This window comes from Pelobates fuscus, chromosome 9 (assembly GCF_036172605.1).
Source record: "Pelobates fuscus isolate aPelFus1 chromosome 9, aPelFus1.pri, whole genome shotgun sequence".
Classification (NCBI taxonomy): domain Eukaryota; kingdom Metazoa; phylum Chordata; class Amphibia; order Anura; family Pelobatidae; genus Pelobates; species Pelobates fuscus.
In genome coordinates this window covers 30,023,467-30,042,877 of record NC_086325.1, presented here as the reverse complement: position 1 = coordinate 30,042,877, position 19,411 = coordinate 30,023,467, and positions in this window count along the sequence as shown.

Here is a 19,411-nt window from a genome sequence, read left to right as displayed (position 1 = left end):
TTTAAAAGGAAGCCACGGCTCCTAGAAGATTTGAAGCACCTTACTACTCCTGAGGAAGTCTGAGAATACAGACGAAACGCGTAGAGTTATTTGTAATTTTGTGATTTTATTTCATTTTTATTGGCTTTTCCTGCCTACATTTCTGCAAGAATCTTCATATTCAACACTGATGGGACACACAGATTTGTACTGATGGGCCTTTTTACTTCTTTTATATTGTAAGTGCAACCATTAAAGCTGATTTTTTACTTCATGACAGTACTGTACTATGATATTGTTATCTTTTACATGCAATACCAACCATGAGGAATTCGTGAGAATCCACTAAATTGATGAGCCTGAAAATCACTTCCATTTTGTGAGTGTTACATATAAATAAGGGGCCATTTGTGAATTTACGTTAATCCCCTATGAGCGTATTCTTTCTTTATTTTATAGGTCTAGGTATATCCCATTTTTCTATATATATATTGAGGATTGAGAGGAATCCTTTGCTATACCTGACTAAAAGGAAGTAATTATTCTTTTTTGTTTATTTGGACTGCACCTGGGTGGTCTAAATTTGTATTTCTGAAGTGGTCTGGGTGCCTAGAGTGGTCTTTTAATGACAGGCTTATTTGTATAGCATTAGGGATTGTGTTTACTTGATAGAGTACTTATGTAGCGTGGCCATGAGTTCATTTGAGAGAGTGTTTGTGCAGTATCACAGTGGATGTTAATTTGAGATAATATTTGTGTATAGTGGCAGCGGTCTATTTGAGAGAGTGTTTGTGTAGCGTGATTTGGGAGAGTACTTGTGCAGAGTGGCAGTGAGTTCAATTGAGAGAATATTTGTGCAGTGTCACAGTGTGTTTATTTGGGATAATGTTTGTGTAGAGTGGCAGTGGGTGTTTATTTGGGAGAATGTTTGTGTTGTAAGACAGTGTGTGTTTATTTGGGAGAATGTTTGTGTAGAGTGGCAGTGTGTGTTTATTTGGGATAATGTTTGTGTAGTGTGGCAGTGTGTGTTTATTTGGGAGAATGTTGTGTATTGTGACAGTGTGTGTTTATTTGGGATAATGTTTGTGTAGAGTGGCAGTGTGTGTTTATTTGGGATAAGGTTTGTGTAGAGTGGCCGTGTGTGTTTATTTGGGATAATGTTTGTGTAGTGTGACAGTGTGTGTTTATTTGGGATAATGTTTGTGTAGAGTGGCAGTGTGTGTTTATTTGGGATAATGTTTGTGTAGAGTGGCAGTGTGTGTTTATTTGGGATAATGTTTGTGTAGAGTGGCAGTGTGTGTTTATTTGGGATAATGTTTGTGTAGAGTGGCAGTGTGTGTTTATTTGGGTTAATGTTTGTGTAGTGTGGCAGTGTGTGTTTGTTTGGGATAATGTTTGTGTAGTGTGACAGTGTGTGTTTATTTGGGAGAATGTTTGTGTAGTGTGACAGTGTGTGTTTATTTGGGAGAATGTTTGTGTAGTGTGGCAGTGTGTGTTTATTTGGGAGAATGTGTGTGTAGTGTGGCAGTGTGTGTTTATTTGGGATAATGTTTGTGCAGTGTGGCAGTGTGTGTTTATTTGGGAGAATGTTTGTGTAGTGTGACAGTGTGTGTTTATTTGGGAGAATGTTTGTGTAGTGTGACAGTGTGTGTTTATTTGGGAGAATGTTTGTGTAGAGTGGCAGTGTGTGTTTATTTGGGATAATGTTTGTGCAGTGTGGCAGTGTGTGTTTATTTGGGATCATGTTTGTGTAGTGTGGCAGTGTGTGTTTATTTGGGATAATGTTTGTGTAGAGTGGCAGTGTGTGTTTATTTGGGAGAATGTTTGTGTAGAGTGACAGTGTGTGTTTATTTGGGATAATGTTTGTGCAGTGTGGCAGTGTGTGTTTATTTGGGATCATGTTTGTGTAGTGTGGCAGTGTGTGTTTATTTGGGAGAATGTTTGTGTAGAGTGACAGTGTGTGTTTATTTGGGATAATGTTTGTGTAGTGTGACAGTGTGTGTTTATTTGGGAGAATGTTTGTGTAGTGTGACAGTGTGTGTTTATTTGGGAGAATGTTTGTGTAGTGTGACAGTGTGTGTTTATTTGGGATAATGTTTGTGTAGTGTGGCAGTGTGTGTTTATTTGGGAGAATGTTTGTGTAGTGTGACAGTGTGTGCTTATTTGGGATAATGTTTGTGTAGTGTGGCAGTGTGTGTTTATTTGGGATAATGTTTGTGTAGAGTGGCAGTGTGTGTTTATTTGGGATAATGTTTGTGTAGTGTGACAGTGTGTGTTTATTTGGGAGAATGTTTGTGTAGTGTGACAGTGTGTGTTTATTTGGGATAATGTTTGTGTAGTGTGGCAGTGTGTGTTTATTTTGGATAATGGATGTGTAGTGTGGCAGTGTGTGTTTATTTGGGATAATGTTTGTGTAGTGTGGCAGTGTGTGTTTATTTGGGATAATGTTTGTGTAGTGTGACAGTGTGTGTTTATTTGGGATAATGTTTGTGTAGTGTGGCAGTGTGTGTTTATTTGGGATAATGTTTGTGTAGTGTGGCAGTGTGTGTTTATTTGGGATAATGTTTGTGTAGAGTGGCAGTGTGTGTTTATTTGGGATAATTTTTGTGTAGTGTGACAGTGTGTGTTTATTTGGGAGAATGTTTGTGTAGTGTGACAGTGTGTGTTTATTTGGGATAATGTTTGTGTAGTGTGGCAGTGTGTGTTTATTTGGGATAATGTTTGTGTAGTGTGGCAGTGTGTGTTTATTTGGGAGAATGTTTGTGTAGTGTGACAGTGTGTGTTTATTTGGGATAATGGTTGTGTAGTGTGGCAGTGTGTGTTTATTTGGGATAATGTTTGTGTAGTGTGACAGTGTGTGTTTATTTGGGAGAATGTTTGTGTAGTGTGACAGTGTGTGTTTATTTGGGAGAATGTTTGTGTAGAGTGACAGTGTGTGTTTATTTGGGATAATGTTTGTGTAGTGTGGCAGTGTGTGTTTATTTGGGATAATGTTTGTGTAGAGTGGCAGTGTGTGTTTATTTGGGATAATGTTTGTGTAGTGTGACAGTGTGTGTTTATTTGGGAGAATGTTTGTGTAGTGTGACAGTGTGTGTTTATTTGGGATAATGTTTGTGTAGTGTGGCAGTGTGTGTTTATTTGGAATAATGTTTGTGTAGTGTGGCAGTGTGTGTTTATTTGGGAGAATGTTTGTGTAGTGTGACAGTGTGTGTTTATTTGGGATAATGGTTGTGTAGTGTGGCAGTGTGTGTTTATTTGGGATAATGTTTGTGTAGTGTGACAGTGTGTGTTTATTTGGGATAATGTTTGTGTAGTGTGGCAGTGTGTGTTTATTTGGGATAATGTTTGTGTAGTGTGGCAGTGTGTGTTTATTTGGGAGAATGTTTGTGTAGAGTGGCAGTGTGTGTTTATTTGGGATAATGTTTGTGTAGTGTGACAGTGTGTGTTTATTTGGGAGAATGTTTGTGTAGTGTGACAGTGTGTGTTTATTTGGGATATTTTTGTGCAGTGTGGCAGTGTGTGTTTATTTGGGATAATGTTTGTGTAGTGTGGCAGTGTGTGTTTATTTGGGAGAATGTGTGTGTAGTGTGACAGTGTGTGTTTATTTGGGAGAATGTTTGTGTAGTGTGACAGTGTGTGTTTATTTGGGATAATGTTTGTGCAGTGTGGCAGTGTGTGTTTATTTGGGATAATGTTTGTGTAGTGTGACAGTGTGTGTTTATTTGGGATAATGGTTGTGTAGTGTGGCAGTGTGTGTTTATTTGGGATAATGTTTGTGTAGTGTGACAGTGTGTGTTTATTTGGGAGAATGTGTAGTGTGACAGTGTGTGTTTATTTGGGAGAATGTTTGTGTAGTGTGGCAGTGTGTGTTTATTTGGGAGAATGTGTGTGTAGTGTGGCAGTGTGTGTTTATTTGGGATAATGTTTGTGCAGTGTGGCAGTGTGTTTTTTTGGGAGAATGTTTGTGTAGTGTGACAGTGTGTGTTTATTTGGGAGAATGTTTGTGTAGTGTAACAGTGTGTGTTTATTTGGGATAATGTTTGTGTAGTGTGGCAGTGTGTGTTTATTTGGGAGAATGTGTGTGTAGTGTGACAGTGTGTGTTTATTTGGGATCATGTTTGTGTAGTGTGGCAGTGTGTGTTTATTTGGGAGAATGTTTGTGTAGAGTGACAGTGTGTGTTTATTTGGGATAATGTTTGTGTAGTGTGGCCGTGTGTGTTTATTTGGGATAATGTTTGTGTAGTGTGGCAGTGTGTGTTTATTTGGGAGAATGTTTGTGTAGTGTGACAGTGTGTGCTTATTTGGGATAATGTTTGTGTAGTGTGGCAGTGTGTGTTTATTTGGGATAATGTTTGTGTAGAGTGGCAGTGTGTGTTTATTTGGGATAATGTTTGTGTAGTGTGACAGTGTGTGTTTATTTGGGAGAATGTTTGTGTAGTGTGACAGTGTGTGTTTATTTGGGATAATGTTTGTGTAGTGTGGCAGTGTGTGTTTATTTGGGAGAATGTTTGTGTAGTGTGACAGTGTGTGTTTATTTTGGATAATGGTTGTGTAGTGTGGCAGTGTGTGTTTATTTGGGATAATGTTTGTGTAGTGTGACAGTGTGTGTTTATTTGGGATAATGTTTGTGTAGTGTGGCAGTGTGTGTTTATTTGGGATAATGTTTGTGTAGTGTGGCAGTGTGTGTTTATTTGGGATAATGTTTGTGTAGAGTGGCAGTGTGTGTTTATTTGGGATAATGTTTGTGTAGTGTGACAGTGTGTGTTTATTTGGGAGAATGTTTGTGTAGTGTGACAGTGTGTGTTTATTTGGGATAATGTTTGTGTAGTGTGGCAGTGTGTGTTTATTTGGGATAATGTTTGTGTAGTGTGGCAGTGTGTGTTTATTTGGGAGAATGTTTGTGTAGTGTGACAGTGTGTGTTTATTTGGGATAATGGTTGTGTAGTGTGGCAGTGTGTGTTTATTTGGGATAATGTTTGTGTAGTGTGACAGTGTGTGTTTATTTGGGAGAATGTTTGTGTAGTGTGACAGTGTGTGTTTATTTGGGAGAATGTTTGTGTAGAGTGACAGTGTGTGTTTATTTGGGATAATGTTTGTGTAGTGTGGCAGTGTGTGTTTATTTGGGATAATGTTTGTGTAGAGTGGCAGTGTGTGTTTATTTGGGATAATGTTTGTGTAGTGTGACAGTGTGTGTTTATTTGGGAGAATGTTTGTGTAGTGTGACAGTGTGTGTTTATTTGGGATAATGTTTGTGTAGTGTGGCAGTGTGTGTTTATTTGGAATAATGTTTGTGTAGTGTGGCAGTGTGTGTTTATTTGGGAGAATGTTTGTGTAGTGTGACAGTGCGTGTTTATTTGGGATAATGGTTGTGTAGTGTGGCAGTGTGTGTTTATTTGGGATAATGTTTGTGTAGTGTGACAGTGTGTGTTTATTTGGGATAATGTTTGTGTAGTGTGGCAGTGTGTGTTTATTTGGGATAATGTTTGTGTAGTGTGGCAGTGTGTGTTTATTTGGGAGAATGTTTGTGTAGAGTGGCAGTGTGTGTTTATTTGGGATAATGTTTGTGTAGTGTGACAGTGTGTGTTTATTTGGGAGAATGTTTGTGTAGTGTGACAGTGTGTGTTTATTTGGGATAATATTTGTGCAGTGTGGCAGTGTGTGTTTATTTGGGATAATGTTTGTGTAGTGTGGCAGTGTGTTTTTATTTGGGAGAATGTGTGTGTAGTGTGACAGTGTGTGTTTATTTGGGAGAATGTTTGTGTAGTGTGACAGTGTGTGTTTATTTGGGATAATGTTTGTGCAGTGTGGCAGTGTGTGTTTATTTGGGATAATGTTTGTGTAGTGTGACAGTGTGTGTTTATTTGGGATAATGGTTGTGTAGTGTGGCAGTGTGTGTTTTTTGGGATAATGTTTGTGTAGTGTGACAGTGTGTGTTTATTTGGGAGAATGTGTAGTGTGACAGTGTGTGTTTATTTGGGAGAATGTTTGTGTAGTGTGACAGTGTGTGTTTATTTGGGATAATGTTTGTGTAGTGTGGCAGTGTGTGTTTATTTGGGATAATGTTTGTGTAGTGTGGCAGTGTGTGTTTATTTGGGATAATGTTTGTGTAGAGTGGCAGTGTGTGTTTATTTGGGATAATGTTTGTGCAGTGTGGCAGTGTGTGTTTATTTGGGATAATGTTTGTGTAGTGTGGCAGTGTGTGTTTATTTGGGAGAATGTGTGTGTAGTGTGACAGTGTGTGTTTATTTGGGAGAATGTTTGTGTAGTGTGACAGTGTGTGTTTATTTGGGATAATGTTTGTGCAGTGTGGCAGTGTGTGTTTATTTGGGATAATGTTTGTGTAGTGTGACAGTGTGTGTTTATTTGGGATAACGGTTGTGTAGTGTGGCAGTGTGTGTTTATTTGGGATAATGTTTGTGTAGTGTGACAGTGTGTGTTTATTTGGGAGAATGTTTGTGTAGTGTGACAGTGTGTGTTTATTTGGGAGAATGTTTGTGTAGTGTGACAGTGTGTGTTTATTTAAGATAATGTTTGTGTAGTGTGGCAGTGTGTGTTTATTTGGGATAATGTTTGTGCAGTGTGACAGTGTGTGTTTATTTAAGATAATGTTTGTGTAGTGTGGCAGTGTGTGTTTATTTGGGAGAATGTTTGTGTAGTGTGACAGTGTGTGTTTATTTAAGATAATGTTTGTGTAGTGTGGCAGTGTGTGTTTATTTGGGAGAATGTTTGTGTAGAGTGGCAGTGTGTGTTTATTTGGAGAATGCTCCATATAAAAGGTAGTGTAGGTACATCTCCCACACTGAGATCTACTATAAATTACAGACAGTATCATGTTAAGAGCATGACGTTGCTTGCTTTGACATCACACTTAGCTAGACAGTAGACGCCACATAGAGTTATTATCATGTCACACTGTCAGAAGTATGGCCCTTTCATCGCTAGTCTCAGTGTTAAGATATCTGGAGAAAAAAATAAAAAGTTTCCTACTAATGTTTAAACAAGTCATTTATTCCTGCTAATGTTGCCAGGGTAATATGCCAAAGGGGACTTGTGCAAAACCAGTTTGTCTTTCGTGGGAGCTACATTTATAGAAATCAAAGAATTTTACCAGGAAGGATACATTGAGATTTTTCCTCATTTTCGACTATCTACTGGCGGAGAGATATTTTCGTTTCCTTCCTTAATGCTAGTCATTTTATCAGGCTTGTTGAGATGAAAGGCTGCGATGCCCTAGTTGGAAATACAATTGTGACTGTGAGGTTTGAAAAGATTCTATAGCTAAAGTATCAAACAATTGAGATTTCTCATTCTATCTCCTCATTTACATAAGGTGACACTCTAAGCACCAAAACAACTTTAGCTTAATGAAGTAGTTTTGGTGTACAGATCATGCCCTTGCAGTCTTGCTGCTCAATTTGCCTTTTAAGAGTTAAATCACTTTGTTTATGTAGTCCTAGCCACACCTCCCCTGCATATGACCTGCAGTCTCCTGACACACTTCCTGAAAAGAAAGATCTAATGTTTAAACTTTCATTATTGCACAGTGTGTTTAATTTTAGAATCTCATGCTCTGTTATGAGTCTTTTGGGTATGATTAAAGTTCAATCAACAGGAGAAAAAAGTAAACACACTTTGCTGTCAGATCTGATTGAAAATGTTATTATTTTCTTCATGCAGGCTGTGTGAGTCACATGCAGGGGATTTAACTCTTAAATTTCAGATAACTGAGCAGTGAGACTTTAGGGGCATGATCTATACACTTCATTAAGCTAACATTTTGGTGCTTAGAGAATGCCTCTAATAAATGTTTATGGAAAATCTCGTTTCCCAGTTTGTTCTTGGAAAAATCCATACGTAAAAGATGTGACCTAGTATTAAGCAAAGTAATAGCAATATGACCATTTTAGTCTTAGCAAGGGGGGGGGGGGGGAGTCTTGGCTCTGTATGTTTTCGTAGTCACTAAACTTTACTTTTTCTGAATTGAGTTTTGGAAAGTATTATTCATTAAAATCAAAATGTAGTTTCAAATTTAAGGTCAAAATATCCGAAATGGAAAAAATTTATTAGTCAGCTATACATTTAGTGTGGCTACTCTGGCCTTAAATGTAAAATTCCCTTCAAATTCTCACATTAGTAAATAGCCCTGTCTGTCTGAATTTTGTACCTATAAGGGCACTTAATCACAGACTATGATTATTTTGTTATTTTATGTTTTAATCTTTTTTTTTTGTTTGTTTGTGTTGTTTTTTTTGTTGTTGTTTTTTTTTTAACAAACACAATCATACTTTATGCCTAACCTATTGGAAGATTGTTTTTGTTATTTATTATTTTTTTTGTTTGTTTTGTTGAAGGGGAGGGAGTTCACCATTATAGGTGGAATGCTGATTGATACAATATGTGTTACATTACAAAGAGCGGGAATCTCTTCGATCCCTGAACTTCAAGAGGCGCCGAATTAAAAGTTGTATAGCCTGCCATTTTGTGCAATTTTACTTTTTAAAATCAGATTTTACTTTTCTTTTGGTTCTTTTCGATAACATATATTTTTTTAGATTGTGTCTATATATTCACATCTATGTCATAGAGTATGTAAATACCCGCATAGCAAAGAAAATGATTACAATGAGAGTTTGGGGGACAAAAATGTTATATACTAGCACCACTCCCAGACTGAATTCAAACTAAGGAATGCACATAAACCCAAAGTAACTACATTACATCGTTTGCACAGGTAGTCACCTTACCACTCCCCACCCCAATCTTAGAGCTAATAACATCAGTAGCACAAATAAAGCCTCCAGGTGTTTTCATGAACTAATACTATAGGTATGGCTGAAATAGAGTGTCAAGAATTCTACAGTACATATTATTTAGCATTGTCAGGGTTAGTCGTTTCAAACTGGGAGGGGGGGGGAGGTCGCCTTCTTTTGGATCACCAACAGAAATAGATGAAAGAAAGCTGAGCTTGATGGATGAATTTGGAGCACTTTTAAAATTTCAGCAAAAATAGGTGATTTATAAAAAATCTGCAAGTCAATCCTGTGTTTACTTTTGCCTTTTTTTTTGGCTTTACATTTAAAATTCACTTTGAATTCACAGTAGACCTTCCTTTAGTGAATAACTGAGAGATCCAAAGCAGGTAAAATGAAGGATGTTAAAAAACAAAACAGCCCTTGTACAAGAGCCTCCATAAAGCCTGGAATACACTCAGCGGTAGAAGGTAGAGATCTCAGGGCACGCATTAAGTCAAACATTACATAGGTTCCCTATCTCCTCTTACTATGTTCAATGACAGAAGAGGGCCAGTGGGATTGTGGCAAATTATTGGATTCAGAGCTTCTCCCAAAGAAACATTGGGTTGGACTGGAAACTCATGGCAATTGTATAGCCTGTACAGAATACCCACAATGCCTCTGTGTCAAATGCATTTGATTGAACAAAATGAACCAATATTGAGACTTTAGCGAGGGAGCATCGAGCTGCAGTGAGGAATCTGTCTCTCGGCATTGTATTACAGTTAAGTTTAATTGCATTTATAAACAAAGGGGGACTCAGTATTCTAATATATCAATATATCATAAGAAAAACATCTAATTAGAATAAATATGTACATATATATATATATTTAAACCAAAAAGAAGATCACACAAGAATTGAGTAGTCACAAAACTTTACTGCTTTAGTAAATCATAAGCAGGACATCATAAAAATATCAACGTTTCCATCTTTTCATGGAGACTCTCACCAGGATGCCAGTGACAAGTAAAGAGCAAGTTTAAATTCTCACCCCGGGAAACCAAAATTAAGATAATTAAAAAACAAAAGAAAATAATAAACAAAAGAATAATAATAAAAATAATAAACAAAAGAAAATAGTATCACATAAATCCACCTGTACACATAATAACACAGCATAGAAATGAGTCCGGTGCTAGATGAGAGAATAGTAATGGTGTAGCAAGTGAAGAAGGATGTATGATACAATGTATCAGAAGCTGCAGAAGATACGTTGATACAATGTGAACAGTGCACTATCCCACACTCCGTACACCCAATATTGGAAACTGGAAGACATGCTGTTGGCACCCATATAATTACACATGAAAAAATAATTGTCCATGGGAAGTCCAGAACCCAGAGCCATGCGTTGCTAGGAAACATGAGTATACAACCGATACGGGTGAAGCATACCACCATCCGGTGGAGCCCCCAAACAAACCTCAAGAGCTGAGTATAAACAAAAAAACTAAGAGAACCTGATTGACAGGGGTACTACCAGAGGAGACTGACATTGGATGTCCACCCACTACCAACAAGAGGCAGAGATACTAATGCAACAGAGGAATGCTACCAGCTGAGTACACTGATCAGTCACAACATTACAACCACCTGCTTAATGTCAGGTAGGTCCCCCTCATGCTGCCAAAAGAACTCGGATGCATTAAGGCATGAACTCCACAAGACCTCTGAATGTGTCGGGTGGTATCTGGCACCAAGACACTAGCAGAAAATCCAGTAAGTTCTGCAGGTTGCGAGGTGGGGCCTCCATGGATCGGATTTTTTGTTCCAGTACATCCCACAGATGTTCAATCAAATTGAAATGTGGGGAATTTGGAGGCAAAGGCAACACCTTGAACTCTTTGTCATGTTCCTCTAACCATTCATGAACTATTTTTGCAGTGTCGCAGGGTTTGGCTGAGATCATCAGGATTGATGATCCCAGCCATGGGGATGGGATCAGGTGGGGCCAGCCGTGACAAGACCAGCGCGTTGTGGGAAAAAAGGTACGTAAACTCACTTTTCTGTTGCGATCCGAGGACATTATTAATACTAACATCTATTCAACCTCTTTCCACCACCTGGAGCATTATCTGAGACACAAAATCCCTGTGATGTATATTCCCGAACCTGTCATCAATGCAGGTGAATCAATTAATAGTATAGGGCTTCCAGCTAACTTATTGATGCAAGGACATAGAGAAAAGGCATATGTTGTAAAATAGTCGTACAGGTGAAATATGTAACTTCTGTTATTCCGATTTGTTCCTTTTTGTATGGGTTAGGGACATCTGCAGGTCAGTGTGGAGTACTGCACTTGATCTTATGCACACATCAACAGGTGACATGCATGCATTAAAAATAGGATGAGGTCTCATACTCATAATAATATGGTATTATTTTACTATAATGCCTATTACGAAAAGAAAAAGAAGACAAATAGCAGGTTTGACTGTGTCTGAAGAATAGATTATAGATTTCTGTTCAGAAATGTGAAACACGATTAGTAAGTGTCAGAAGTGCCAATACAAGAAAATTAAATAAATCACGTGTGTTGTATGCTGTGTTGTATAGCGTCATCTTTACAACTGTTGTTGGAAAACACGTATGTTGGCGGAGAATTATGGGAATTGTAGTCCAACAAAAGGTTGTGATAGGACATTCTTGTTACAAGGTGTCTGTGTGTGTCGGTTCTGACTTGCCACCGGGTTACGCTGAAGATTTTAATTGCAGGATGAATATCTAAAAATGTTCTGTTTGGTTATTTCCTTTCTTCGAGCACCACAAGGTCACAACATGCCAACAGAAAGAAGTTCACAGACTTGGCAGTTTGGTCTTTATCTAAATTGGTGAATAAAGTCATCAAAGTGTGTATGTCCACTTCTTCCCTCTTTGTAGCAAATACCAAGTCATTAGTAAGAAATCTGGGTCTTACCATTGTCCCCCCTTTTAGAATGAGCTGTTCTACAGTACCGTGCAAGTTACTATGATTGTTTAACTAGTGATGGGTGACTTAAGGATGCCAAGTGTTTGCAGACATATATTGATTAATGACAGAAGAGACAGCAGAGGAAAAAGTGATACTGCTGTAGTGGTTTTGGTGTCAGGACTGCTTTGATGCAATTTGACGGTAGGCTGTCAAACCCTTGTAGCATGGTCAACATCTTAGCTGTGTCCAGCCGGGCACCCGAGTTACATTTGTTGTATCTGTTCTTCTCTAGCAAGAGAAGCTAGATGTCTCAGTAGAAACCATGGCCAGGTGCCAGGACTGCAAACATGGTCTAAAAGTGACCGTAGTAATTATGGTGCTTGGCGTATTCCTGAAAATTAATGTAAGAGCATGGTTTTAATGCTTTAAGTTTAAATATGTCACAAACCATTTACAAAGTATTTTTAATTAAAATACGCATTATATTATGGGTTCTACAAATTTAGTTTTTGTTGTTTTTTTTTCTCTTTTTTTTTTGCACAGTCATAAGGAGCAAGAACACTGCCAGCAAAAAGTACTTGGTTCCACTAAATCATGACTCTAAAGGTTTTAGAATCAAAACAACTATCTCGCTCTGGAGGAGAGTCGAGTTGAGAACACTCGAAGACAGACTCACCAGCTGATGCTCAACACTGAAACACTCAGAGTTCCTCTTTTTTAGGCCGTCTCTGACAACGAGAGCTCACAGTCCAGAGAGGATCACTAAGAAATGTCAAAGATCATTTAGTTGGACAGCTGTTACCTATATTCTAGTTAATACTGAGGTTTTCATACATTGATTCCTATTTCAGCTAATGCACATAAATTCTGTCTCCACTTGAGAAAGCCCTCATGAAACGCGTTGTGGATATTTTATTATTTATCCTGTATTCCAATAAAGGTATTTTGGCTACTTTTAACTTACTTTGATTGTGCCATTTTACTTTTTTAGATTTTTTATTTTTACTATTGCTGCTTGGTATCCTGATTTTATTCCTACTGCTGAGTATTACTCCAAAGAAATCCTAGGTGGGGATTATACCACTCACGCCCTAGTCATTGAGCAGTTCGCCTGCTCAATCATATGTGAGCAGACATTTTATTACCTTTACTCCTAATATATAATTTTATACAGCGAGCACTATCAATTGTCTCTCTTTTCCCTTATCCTCTATATGGTCTACATACTGATACGATACTTACCACTCTCCACGTATCCTATAAGCGGGGATTATATCACTGTATGCCATTCATACTAGAGCTGGTTCAAGCTCTTCTACAAGTGAGTAGGACTTAAATAGATCCTGTTGTCCAATTATCTATCCATCTGTACTAAACGTATTGCATCATAATTTCTCTCTCTTTTCCACATACGGATTAAAAGACCAATACCTTTCTACGTATCCTACAGGCAGGGATTGTACCGCTGTATGCCATCCACACTAGAGCTAGTTTAAGCTCTACTACACGTGAGTAAGACTACTATAGCCCTTATCTTCCTGTTATCCACCTTCTGTATTAGACGTATTGCACCATTATCTTCTCCTCTTTTCACATACGGATCCAAAGAAGCCGTCTCCATGTGGTCCATACAGAGAATATTCCCCTACTCCGGCCGTTGGCTGACAATCAGGCATAATTTAGGATTTTGTTTTGGTATATTTAGGATTTTGTTTAAGGTTTTTTCCTTTTGAGATTTACCATTTGATCTTGGACTTTGCTTACTATCAGCTGTACTACAGTCAGCTTTGGCGCAACCTTTAGTTGTCTTGTCTTTTGTAATATCTTGTTAATGGGGCCTGGAAGGAACCCTATTTTTAGGTCCGCTGCCTTTTATTCTCCTAATTTATAGTATTGGTTTATTTTAGCGCTGTTCCCTCTGTTTGTGCTTTTCTAATGCACATAAATGTATGAGAAGATGGGGAAAAACAAATAGATATACGTTCTTTGAGTATCTTAAGTGCGCTAGGAGTGTCAAAGTCAAGACCATCTTAATTAATGAGGCATACACAGTGTGACGTGGGATTTCTAGGAGAACTGACATGACTCACTGTTCTTATTATAATTAAAAATAGACGTCCACTAGCTTTTCAGATCATCACTACTAGGTTTTAGAATCAACTAGCAGTACTGAGTGTCTGTTTACTGCTTGTTAACCCCTAATGGCCTACAGTTTTCTATTAAGCAGATTGCAGATTATACACAATAGATCCTCAGTTATACAGGAGGACATATTGTTTAAGTGTATCATTGTTAATCAGTTCCTTAACTTCAGACCTCAGAATAGTAATAATTTTTGCAGGAAAATGATTCTGCAACACAAAACTTAATAAGTCTCAATGAAGCTTTATTTTGTCATCAAACACAAATAGTGGCGATGTTTTTGCATACTCAGGTCCCTTTATGGAGTCACACATAATATGCGTATCAATCAGAAAAATACAAGTGAAATTAGACATTTAAAGTGGAAGTCATTTGAAGCGTTAATTGTGAAATATACATTTTTAACTACTACTTACTATCTAATCAAAATCTGCATATTTTACAAATATTTTTTATAAAGTGTGATATAATTGCAAGAGAATTCAGAGAAGGGCTACTAAACTAGTTCATGGATTGCAGGGTAAAACGGACCCCTTCAGTGACTTACCTGTATCCAGTGCCGATGTCCCTCGGTGCTGGGTCAGGGTCCCCTCCCCCGCCGACATCATCCAGCGGGGGAGACCTATTGCGAATGCGCGGCCGCCGGTGGGGGGAGACCTAATGCGCATGCGCGGCAATGCCGCGCACGCACATTAGACCTGCCCATAGGAAAGCATTAAAAAATGCTTTCAATGCTTTCCAATGGGGATTTTAGCAATGCTGGAGGTCCTCGCATAGCATGAGGACATCCAGCGACATTATAGCACACTTTTCATGTGCTAGAAACACGGAAGTGCCCTCTAGTGGCTGTCTAGTAGACGGCCACTAGAGGAGGAGTTAACCATTCAAGGTAAATATTTTTCATAATCTGCAATAATTACACTTGCAGGGTTAAGGGTAGTGGAAGTTGGCACCCAGACCACTCCAATGGGCAGAAGTGGTCTGGGTGCCTGGAGTGTCCCTTTAAGATAGCCAGGGACTAATAAAAGTATTTAGAAAATTGGGCAGACTAGATGGGCCGAATGGTTCTTATCTGCCGTCACATTCTATGTTTCTATATAATCTATACATAAATTTAAAAAATACTAATCACATTTTGCTCACATTTTTTATAAATTGTGATAAATTTTCCGTCCATAAAAATCAATTTTAATTGCACGTGTTAGTCATGAAGAATCTATAACAATACATGTGATCTATTATCTCCAACCTGAAATAAAGTCCATAGATAGATAGTGAAAATATTGTGTTCAGCAATCTTATGTTATTTTCCTATGTGGGTGTAGTGCAAGGTTCAGCTCAGGAGCACTAATGGGAGCTCCTATGCCAGAGCTCCCATGCCAGAGCTCCTGGCCGGCTGCAGAGAAGAAATGGAAACTGGTGCCTGGCAGACTTCAGGTAAGAACTCAAATCGTTCTAAAATAGTTTGACTAATTAGAATGTGGGTTTGCCAATGCACTCCAGGCACTATAACCACTACAACCTGCAACAGTGGTTATGGTCCTTGGAGTGTTCCTTCAAAGCTATATTTCTAACACTCTAGTGTTCCTCTGCCGCATCCCTTTGCAGCCCTCCCTCCTCCCCTTAACAGGCACAGTTATTAAAAAAATAAATATTTTCTCATTTACTTTATTCCAGGCTGAGGTCCCTCAGCGATGGCTCAATCTCCGCCTCCGATTGCACCGAGGGGAAATCTAATGGCTAGTGGCGAGTGCAGTGCACGTATTAGGCCTTCCCCCTAGGAAAGCATTAAATCATAATCATATTGCAGAGCATAAGAACGTCCAGTGTTGTTTCACAGATTCAAACTCTGTGAAATAGTAAGAAGCTCCTCTAGTGGCTATCTGGTAAACCACCACTAGAGGCCGTCTTAGCACTGCAATGTAAGCACTGCAGTTTCACTGTTTTACAATGTTTTACACTGCATGGCTAAGGGGGAGAGGGACACTGCACCCAAACCAATTCAATCAGATGAAGTGGTCTGGGATTCTATAGGGTCCCTTTAATTACAATCTAACTTTACAGCACAATAAATTATTTAGCGGAGATTTTTCAAAGCTGGTTCTCGTTTTGGATGATGAGATAGTTGTCCTATATGATGTGCCAGTTTAGATCTACCAGAAATCAAGGGGCTCAGAACACATTGTGTCTTTGGACACATAGTTGGCAAAGACAAACAATGACACACTTATACAACACAGGTGGATGTGAATTGAGTCATATTGCTGTTTAATTTGGTCTGAACATCTCCAGAAGGGGATCTGGTTCTAAAAAAAACATGGAGAACGGCAGTGGGATAAAGATTGTCAAATTTAGCAATTTGAATGAATTATGTCTGATGGCAGATTACTAATCATAAGTCTTATAGGGGCACTGTAACCGCTACAGCCCACACTACTGGTTACTGTGTCAATATGACCCTGGTACCACCCCCCAATACTGTGTCATTCCGTTCTAGAAGGGTTTGACTCATTGTATTGCTATTGCAGAAGTGTAATTAACACATTAGAAATCTAAACGTTGCCCATAGTTGGACAGCATTCATTGCCTGGCACTCTCAGCCAATCAATGCTGTCAAAATAGTAATTGAATTGATATCGGTGATGTAGAACACTGTAACTCCACAATAGTAATACTGTGAGCAATTGGCCGGGTTGTGGGTCCTCATGAGAACCATGAGCTTAAACATGGTTTGACACAGATCTGTAGGATGACAGCAAGACCAGGCTGGCACCATAACCACTGCAGCAAGCTGTAATGAGTATAATGCACAGAATAACCTTTTACCGGTAAGATGTTGGACAGGTTGTTTAAGTTGTTCGCATACGCTGTTACTTTGTAATGTGAAGAATGAGAGTTTAAACCCTAATTACTGGAGTTAACTACACACACAGGCTTGGAGAGATCTGCTTCCGGTCTATTAATGCAGTGCTAAGGACATCTAGTGATGTACCGGTGTAAAGTATTTTGAACTGTTCACTGGTATGATAATAGATGGGAAGTATTATCCATTGCTAATAGATATTATCACCCATTGCTAAGTGATGCTATTATCTATTTATAATATAAATGTTTATCCTTTGCTAATAGATATTATTATCCATTTCTAATAGTTATTTTTACATATCCTCCAACATTGCAAATTTTCATTTTAGGGATAAGAGTAGGGGTAAAAAAAAAAAAAATCTGCTTGTCCAAGGTACTAAAGCACCCAATTTACTTGTCCTGACACACATAATCATTTCAGATTGGGGCACCTGCGTAGAGCTCTTGACATTGACATTCTTATTCACTAAAATCTATTTTTTTGTGAATTTATTCCAAATAGAAAAAAACTGAAACACAAAAATCTGATTTGGAGACATTTTCCTGCTCAGGTATAGTCATAACCTTTGGCCTCATTCAGATTTAACTCTGTGAAAATTAGAAGCTTGGTGAACTACCATTTGCTGGCGGTGTGTAATGTGTGTGTGTGTGTGCTGTTTGCGGCTGTGTGTAGTGTATTTGTTTGTGCGTGGTGTGTTTTGTCCTCTCCCACCCCCATTGAACCTTCCCTCTCTCTGCATAACTTTCTGCAAGGATGGGGTATGTGGTCCATTTGGGGTTACAGTATCTGGTGGTCTTGTAACTGGATGCACAGTGGGAGAGGATGAGGGCTAACTGGCTGCACAGTGGGAGAGGATGAGGGGTAACTGGCTGCACAGTGGGAGAGGATGAGGGGTAACTGGATGCACAGTGGGAGAGGATGAGGGCTAACTGGCTGCACAGTGGGAGAGGATGAGGGGTAACTGGCTGCACAGTGGGAGAGGATGAGGGGTAACTGGATGCACAGTGGGAGAGGATGAGGGGTAACTGGATGCACAGTGGGAGAGGATGAGGGGTAACTGGCTGCACATTGGGAGAAGATGAGAGGTAACTGGCTGCACATTGGGAGAAGATGAGGAATAATGGCTGCAGGGAGGTCTGGTAAGTTTGAGGGTTAATCTCAAGGTCTATTAGCTGTTGTGGAGGCAGTATGCATTACATAGTATGGATTATACAGCCAGCACCTGTCATTGCAGCAACCTCCTGTTACAGTCACCTGATTCCTCTGCTCCAGCTTCCCTTTAACCTCTGATCCATCCACCTTTCTGATCCCTGCGTCAACCTCAATTTACTTTCTACCTCTGATTAATCCAGCCCTGCTCCTTTTCCCCTACAGCGTCCCATGTAATCTTTGGCACATCCCTGGCTCCAGCATGCCCCCTGCCAAATCTGCAGCCACTTTCTGGTCCCAATGCAGAGTGACATGCAACTTCTGCTGTCTCTAACACTTGACTCAGGGAGAGAAGGACGGTGCTCCCTGCTCCGCCTCCATCCCTGTCCACCAAAGGCCCCAGGCAAAGAACAATACAATATATGCGATTTACACAGACTGATTTCTAAACACATTTATTGTAGTTTAAAGTCACATTACTGAGAGTTTTGCTATGGAACTCTGTTATACACTCAGACACAACAATATGGAGCTCCTAGAAAAGATGTTAATTAGGTTAGAAAAGAGGGACAGAAGGATTTGTGCCCAAAAGAAGGAGTGTCTCTCCTAAATAGGGTCACTTGGGAGGTATGAAATTATCCATTTTGAATAGATTGCTAAGAGACAGTCATTATTATACATTGTTGGTAAATATTATCCATTCTTTGTAGTAATTATATATATTGCTAATACACGGTCATTATTATCAATTGTTGGTAAATATTATCCTTTCTTTGTCGTTATTACATGTATTGCTAATAGACAGTCATTATTATCCATTGTTGGTCAATATTATCCATTCTTTGTAGTTATTTTATGTATTGCCAGTAGACAGTTTTTATTAACCATTCTTTGTAGTTATTACATGTGTTATAATGCTTTTTTGTACTGCATTAATTGTAATTTTAATATTGTTGGTCCCTGAGGAAGTCCCATACTTTATAGAAGGGACGAAACGCGTAGGACCTTTATTGTATTCATTTTATATATATTTTATTGAAAATTAAAGCCGCTTTTTCATACCTTCACCCGGAGTCCTGCTTTTTGGTGGAAATATCCAGGGAAGTGTCCAGGGGAACTCCCCCAGCCCCCCATACCATCAGGGGAGGCACCATATATGCCTGAACTGTCCAAAATCCTGTGATTTTTTCATATTTCATATTGCGCAATGTTATTTTTTTAAAACTTTATTACACTATATTCGTTTTGTATTTATCTCTATTTAGGCTACCAGCCGGTTCCCTCATTGTGTTTTGTATATATGTGTTGCTAATAGACAGTTATTATTATCCATTGTTTGTAATTATTACATGTATTGCTAATAGAAGGTCATTATTATTAATTGTTGGTAAATATTAGCCATTGTTTGTAGTTATTACATGTATTGATAATAGACAGTTATTATTATCTATTCTTTGTAGTTATTACATGTATTGCTAATAGTTACTATTATCCATTCTTTGTAGTTATTACATGTATTGATAATAGACAGTTATTATTATCCACTGTTTGTAGTGATTACATGTATT